We start from the raw sequence: 6,000 nt of genomic DNA on the forward strand, positions 1-6,000 counted from the left end.
GGGTATGGTGATGCCTTTTTAGATGTAACACTGAAGATGTGATCCATGAAAGAAACAGTTAACAAGCTGGGCTTTACTAACATCACAAACTTCTGCTCTGCAAAAGACAATATTAAGAGACGCAGAAGACAAATTATTTGCAAAATAGTTTTTGGGAAAAATATTTGCAAAAGACACATCTGATAAAAGACTGTTACCCAAAATATACAAAGAGCTTTTAAAACTCAGTGGTAAGAAAATAAACAACCTGATTTAAAAATTGGCCCAAGACACCTTAACAGACACCTCATCAGAAAAAGAGACACAGATGGCAAATAAGTACATGAAAAGGTGCTCAACATCATATACTTAAGAGAAATGGAAATTAAGACAACAATGAGATACCACTAGATACCTATTAAGATGGCCAAAATTAAGAACACTGACACGAAATGCTGATGAGGATGTACAGCAACAGGAACTCTCATTTATTGCTGTTAGAAATACAAAAGGGAACAGCCTCTTGGGAAGACAGTTGGACCGTTTCTTAGAAAAAGAAGACATATTCTTACTATATGATCCAGCAATTGTTTCCTTGGTGTTTGCCCAAAGGAGTTGAAAACTTGCGTCTACACAAAAATCTGTGTGCAAGCGTTTATGGCAGCTTTATTCATAATTGACAAATCTTAGAAGCAGCCAAGATGTCCTCCAGTAATTGAATGCGGAAATAAACTGATATATCCAGACAACGGGATAGTATTCAGTGCTGAAAAGAAATGAGTTATTAAGCCATGAAAAGACTTGGAGGAAACTTAAATACAAATTATTAAGTGAAAGAAGTCAACCTGAAGAGACTACACACAATAATTCCAACTAGGACATTTTAGGAAAGGCAAAGCTATGAAGACAGTAAAAACATTAGTGTTGGCAGGAGTTTGGGGGTGGAGGGAGATGAATTTGCAGAGCACAGAGGATTTTTAGGGTAGTGAAAATACTCTGTATGATATTATAATGGTGGATATGTGTCATTATACTTTTGTTTATACTCGTGGAATGTACAATGCCAAGAATGAACCCTAAGGTTAGCCATGGACTTTGACTGACTATGATGTATCGATATAGGGCTATCTTTGGTAAAAAATTGTACTATTTTGTTGAGTGATGTTGATAATGGGGAGGCTATGCATGTGTGGGGGCAGAGTTAATGAGAAATCGCTGTACCTTCCTCTCAGTTTTGTTGTAAACCTAAAACTGCTTGAAAAAATAGTCTTTAAAAAAAGCAGGCCCTTGACATCAAAAATCCATATGACCTTTTTGGCCAATAGGACTACTGTGAAATTGAGATGTGCTGACTCTAAGTGTATAACACATACTGGATTTTGAAGTGATAGTAATAATGATAAAAAATATAAGATATCTCAATTTTATGTTATATGCTGAAATGGTATTATTTTGGATATATTGGGTTAAATAAAATACATTATTAAAATTAATGTCACTAGTTTCTTTTGCTTTCTTTCAAATGTATCTAATAGAAATTTAAAATTATACATGCAGGGGCACCTGGGTAGCTCAGTCAGTGGAGCAACCAACTTTTAGCTCAGGACATGGTCTTGCGGTTCATGGGTTTGAGTCCTTCATTGGGCTCGCTGCTCTTGGCACAGAGCGTGCTTTGGATCCTGAGTCCCCCTCTCTCAGCCCCTCCCCTATTTGTGCTTTCTCTCCGGAAATAAACATTAAAAAAAAACTTTAAAAAATTATAAGTGCAGCTTAAATTATATTTAAGGACAATACTGCTCTAGACCAGTCTGCCCCCAAATAATGAAAATTGTTGGAAATAATGGAGGAATTAAAACACACATACATAAATAGGTATTTAAGAGAGGTTTGCGACTTTTAAGGTGCAATCCACACTTCTTAGATCAGAGGAATTTATATAGGTTTCTTCTGATTGTGACTTAGAATTTATTTCTGAAGATTTGTTTTACGGATTGTGCTGACTTTTTTGTTCATCTCTCCTAGTAAATTAATTGCGCTTGCAGGATTTTTCTTTGTTTTCCGGTACATTTCTCCTTCCTTTCATGTTTGTCATCTATTCTCCGACCCGTTCCAAGGGTTTGAAATTGACTCCATATATGACTTTCCACATGGTGGATTTTGAGGATCCTCTGAGAAACGATCTAGGGTGGGATCTATGTTTCTCACTGTAAAGTTGTTTATGGCTTTCCATTCTCAGCCACCCTTTGGGCATCACAATTCTGACTTTCTCACTCCCGCCTCCTCTCCCTCCTTCCCTTCACTCTGTGTGGTATGTGCATGTGTACTTTGGATTTTGTGGGAATTCAGAATGTGTGATGTCTAAGAATGGAAACTAAGGTAGGTTTTTTTTTTTTTTTAAGCTTGTGTGAGAAACAAGTAATCAGACAAATGCTGTATAGGATTTTGTTGAATATCGGTCAGGAAACCCGTTCTGTTTGAAATGAAGTAGCATCCAGCATATTGACATGAATGAAGCTGACACTTGGATGCAGAAAATTCACTGAATATAAATTTAAATATTAAAGAATAATGAGGTTATAAGTGCCTGAAAAATTGCTTTTGCTCATGCCCAGTAGGAATTTTCATGAGCATGGAATTATGTAACTGTTTCTGCCTCTCTGAAATATTACCAAAGTTTAATTGGCAGTTGTACAGTTGGGTGGAAATTTTTTAATGGTTTACTGTTTTCTATAGATTGAAGTCTTCACTTATTATTACAAAACGTCTTCATACATTTGACAACAATAAAACCCAGACAGACAAAATGAAAATGTTGGTACCTTAAGAAATGTAAGATGTTGGTCATTTTATAAATGTGGATAGATCTGTTAAATGTCCAGGAATGTTAAGGTATTTTACCCTCTATTTATTTTAGACAAAAATATAGTCAGAATTTATAATTGCTTGTATTTAGATGATATTATATGTGTATCTATATGTGTATAATAGTCCATAAGATAAATGGCAGTATCTTTCATTATTGTCATATCTTTACTTCTGCATCTTTATATTTGTGAAATTAGACATTAATTTGGAGGTTTAATGAATGAAATATTTATATGCAGGAGTTCCTGGGTGGCTCAGTCAGTTAAGTGTAGGATTCTTGATTTCAGCTCAGGTCATGATCTCACAGTCATGAGATCAAGCCCCAAGTCGAGCTCTGTGCTGCACATGGAACCTGCTTGGGATTCTCTCTCTCCCTCTTTCACTGTCTCTCCTCTGCTTGTGTGTGTGCCTGTGCTGTCTCAACATAAAAAAAAAAGAAAAAGAAAAAAAATATCTATATGCAGATTTACTGCATATGTTTCCTATTTATATACATTCCCATAAATGAGTGAACAAGTCTTTGCAAGATGTTTTGTAAAAATCATTGTTCTTAAGATATTCACTCATTATACCTAAGCTTGGGAATGGATATTTTTACATTTTACCTATCTTTTGTTCAGATGAAATTTGTAAATATTAATGGAATGTCTATTATGCGCAGGTGCTTCTTTCTACTTGCCTAATGGGGCCACTGATACTGATGGTTGTATTGTGGTTTTGTGTGAAAATGTCCCTGTTTTAAAGCATTTGACTGTGATGGGACATAGGTCAACAGTTCTCAATAGTTCAGGAAGAAAAGAGTTTTTTTGTACTTATAATTATGCACCATACTTACAATTTTCCTGTAAGTTTGAAATGTTTCTAAAAAACAGAAGGAAAAAAAAAAGACTATCACTTGGCAACTGTTTGAGCTTGGAAAAATAACTTCAATGTTCTGAGCTCAGTTACCACACATACTAATATCTTTTTTAAAAAGTTTTTATTTACTTATTTTGAGGGTTAGAGAGCACACATGGGCAAGTGGGGTAGGGGCAGACAGAGAGGGCAAGAGAGAGAATCCAAGCAGGCTCCACACTTTTAGTGAGGATCCCGATGTCGGGCTAGATCTCATGAACCACAAGATCATAACCTGAGCCAAAGTTGGAACATTAACCAACTGAGCCACCCAGGTGCCCCTGGGCATACTAATATCTTAAAAAGTTGTTTTAAGGATTAGGATTGTAAGTTAATTATAGATTTATGATTTCCTATTTTATTCAGCGGTTTATAATTTATTAGAGTCATTATTTACTTTGATGTTCAAATTATTCCATATTTGCTAGTGGGAGCCCCTTCTAATTTGCAAGCCTGTTTTAACATCCTTGCAACAATCCTATTTTATGATTAAAAAAAATCTTTAAATTGCATCAGTATAGCACATCAAAGTACACATGACATGAGGGCATTTGCAGACATCTCAGAATAGAGATCCGGACAGTGGTTTGCAACAATACAAAACAAATACAAAGTCCCTGAAGAACCACCGTGTTACAGAGAATGCAGCACCTGTAGGAGGTGTCTGTGATGGCAAGCACTGGGACAATAACCTGAAGTGTTGTTTGCTCTATTCATGGTGGTAGGCAGGGTAACCCTCTGATTACAAAATAAAAAAGACATTTCCTGACTTATTTCAAAAAATATTAATCCCACAGAGAAAGAAAATCATGGTGAGGGAAAGGGAATTCTAATATTTTTGCTTATAATCTCTGAAAACTGAAGAGATGAAATTAACAGAGGGAAACATGGGGGGAGGTTGTAATTCCCCTCTTTTTCTTACCTTTAGGAAAAACCAGACCCAAGCTGTTCCAGACACATGATGTTATTTCTTCAAGACCTCCCAAAACAGGAGACTCCACCACCTTCTCAGTCCATTTCAACATCTACTGATACTTACAGCCTGGAATTCTGTGTCTCTAAACCAAGTATCATGTGCTGCTTTAAGATGAAACCTGCTATGCTTGTTCCATAGTCAAAAAAATAAAAATTCTGGTTATCATTCTCTTCAAGACGTCTGTAAGGGAGTAGTTTTCAAATTTATAGTTGCCGTGTTCATTCTCTACTTCCAAGGAGTAAGGATGGAATATTTTCTGGATTTTTACTCTCTGCCAGAGAGGCATTTTACTAACATTTACTGAGTACTTACTATATGCCAAGGGTGGACCTTACTAATTTGTTGAAAGCCTGAATAGAAAGCTGAGTAAGAAAGAATTCTTTCTCTGCCTGTCTTCAAGCTGTGACGATAGTCTTCTGCTTTCAGACTCAGAATCAGATCAGAGCTTATACTATTGTGTATAAGACCAGTCCAGACCAGACCTTCTCAGCCTCCATAGTTGTGTGAGCCAACTGCTCATAATTATCTATCGGTCTATCTATCTATCTATCTATCTATCTATCCATCTATCAACTATCTGGCTAGCTCCTGTGGGTTTGGTTTCTCTGGAGAACCTTGACTAATACAATAAGCAAGAAACAGAGCTTGGAGCCCAAGCAGTCTTACTTCAGCATCCTTGCTCTTAACTAACACACTGAGTTGTCTCTGATTCAATAAACATTGTGTAATCTTCACAACTCAGCACAATTGGTGGGATTTTTTTCCCTCTCTTTTACAGATGAGGAACACAAGACTTAGAGAGGTTAAGCAATGTACCTGTGATCAAATAGCTAAGCTAGTAAGTGGCAGAAATAAATTAAAAATTCAGATAAACACGGCTCCAAAGCCAGTGGTATTTATCTTCTAAATTTATCTTCTAAATTTATATATATATATATATATATATATATATATATATATATATATATATTTTGTAGGCAGGAGAGAGAAGGAGAATATTATCTACAACAGGGGCCTGCTCAGAAAGGAACAGAAACCATTACTTTGCCTGGACAAGAACTGTATTTATCAGGTGTATTTCATCAGGTGGGCTCCAAATTAGATCTATAAAAGGCTGCAAAGGTAAAAAGACTTTCAGCTCCCTTCTTAAAGAACAGATAGTAGTTGCCATTTATCAAAGGCCTGTTATGTGGTCAGTCCCATTCCTGGGTATAATAATCTTTCATTTAGTTCCCAACAGAAACCATTGAGGTAGTTTATTTTCATAGGCTGGGTTTCCCAGGAGC

The 6,000-nt window shown here is 36.1% G+C and overlaps 1 long non-coding RNA gene across 5 annotated transcripts in view; it reads left to right on the forward strand.

Annotated features, from left to right (window-relative positions):
- The window catches only part of LOC102901354, a 121,424-nt gene extending 116,535 nt beyond the window's left edge, over positions 1-4,889 (forward strand). For all 5 annotated transcript variants that reach the window (XR_006589208.1, XR_006589206.1, XR_006589209.1 and 2 more), the window contains one exon: positions 4,667-4,889. This is a non-coding gene — a long non-coding RNA (uncharacterized LOC102901354). The remainder of the gene's footprint in view (positions 1-4,666) is intronic.
- Positions 4,890-6,000: the final 1,111 nt, after the last annotated feature.

Source organism: Felis catus, chromosome D4 (assembly GCF_018350175.1).
Source record: "Felis catus isolate Fca126 chromosome D4, F.catus_Fca126_mat1.0, whole genome shotgun sequence".
In the NCBI taxonomy this organism is placed as follows: Eukaryota; Metazoa; Chordata; class Mammalia; order Carnivora; family Felidae; genus Felis; species Felis catus.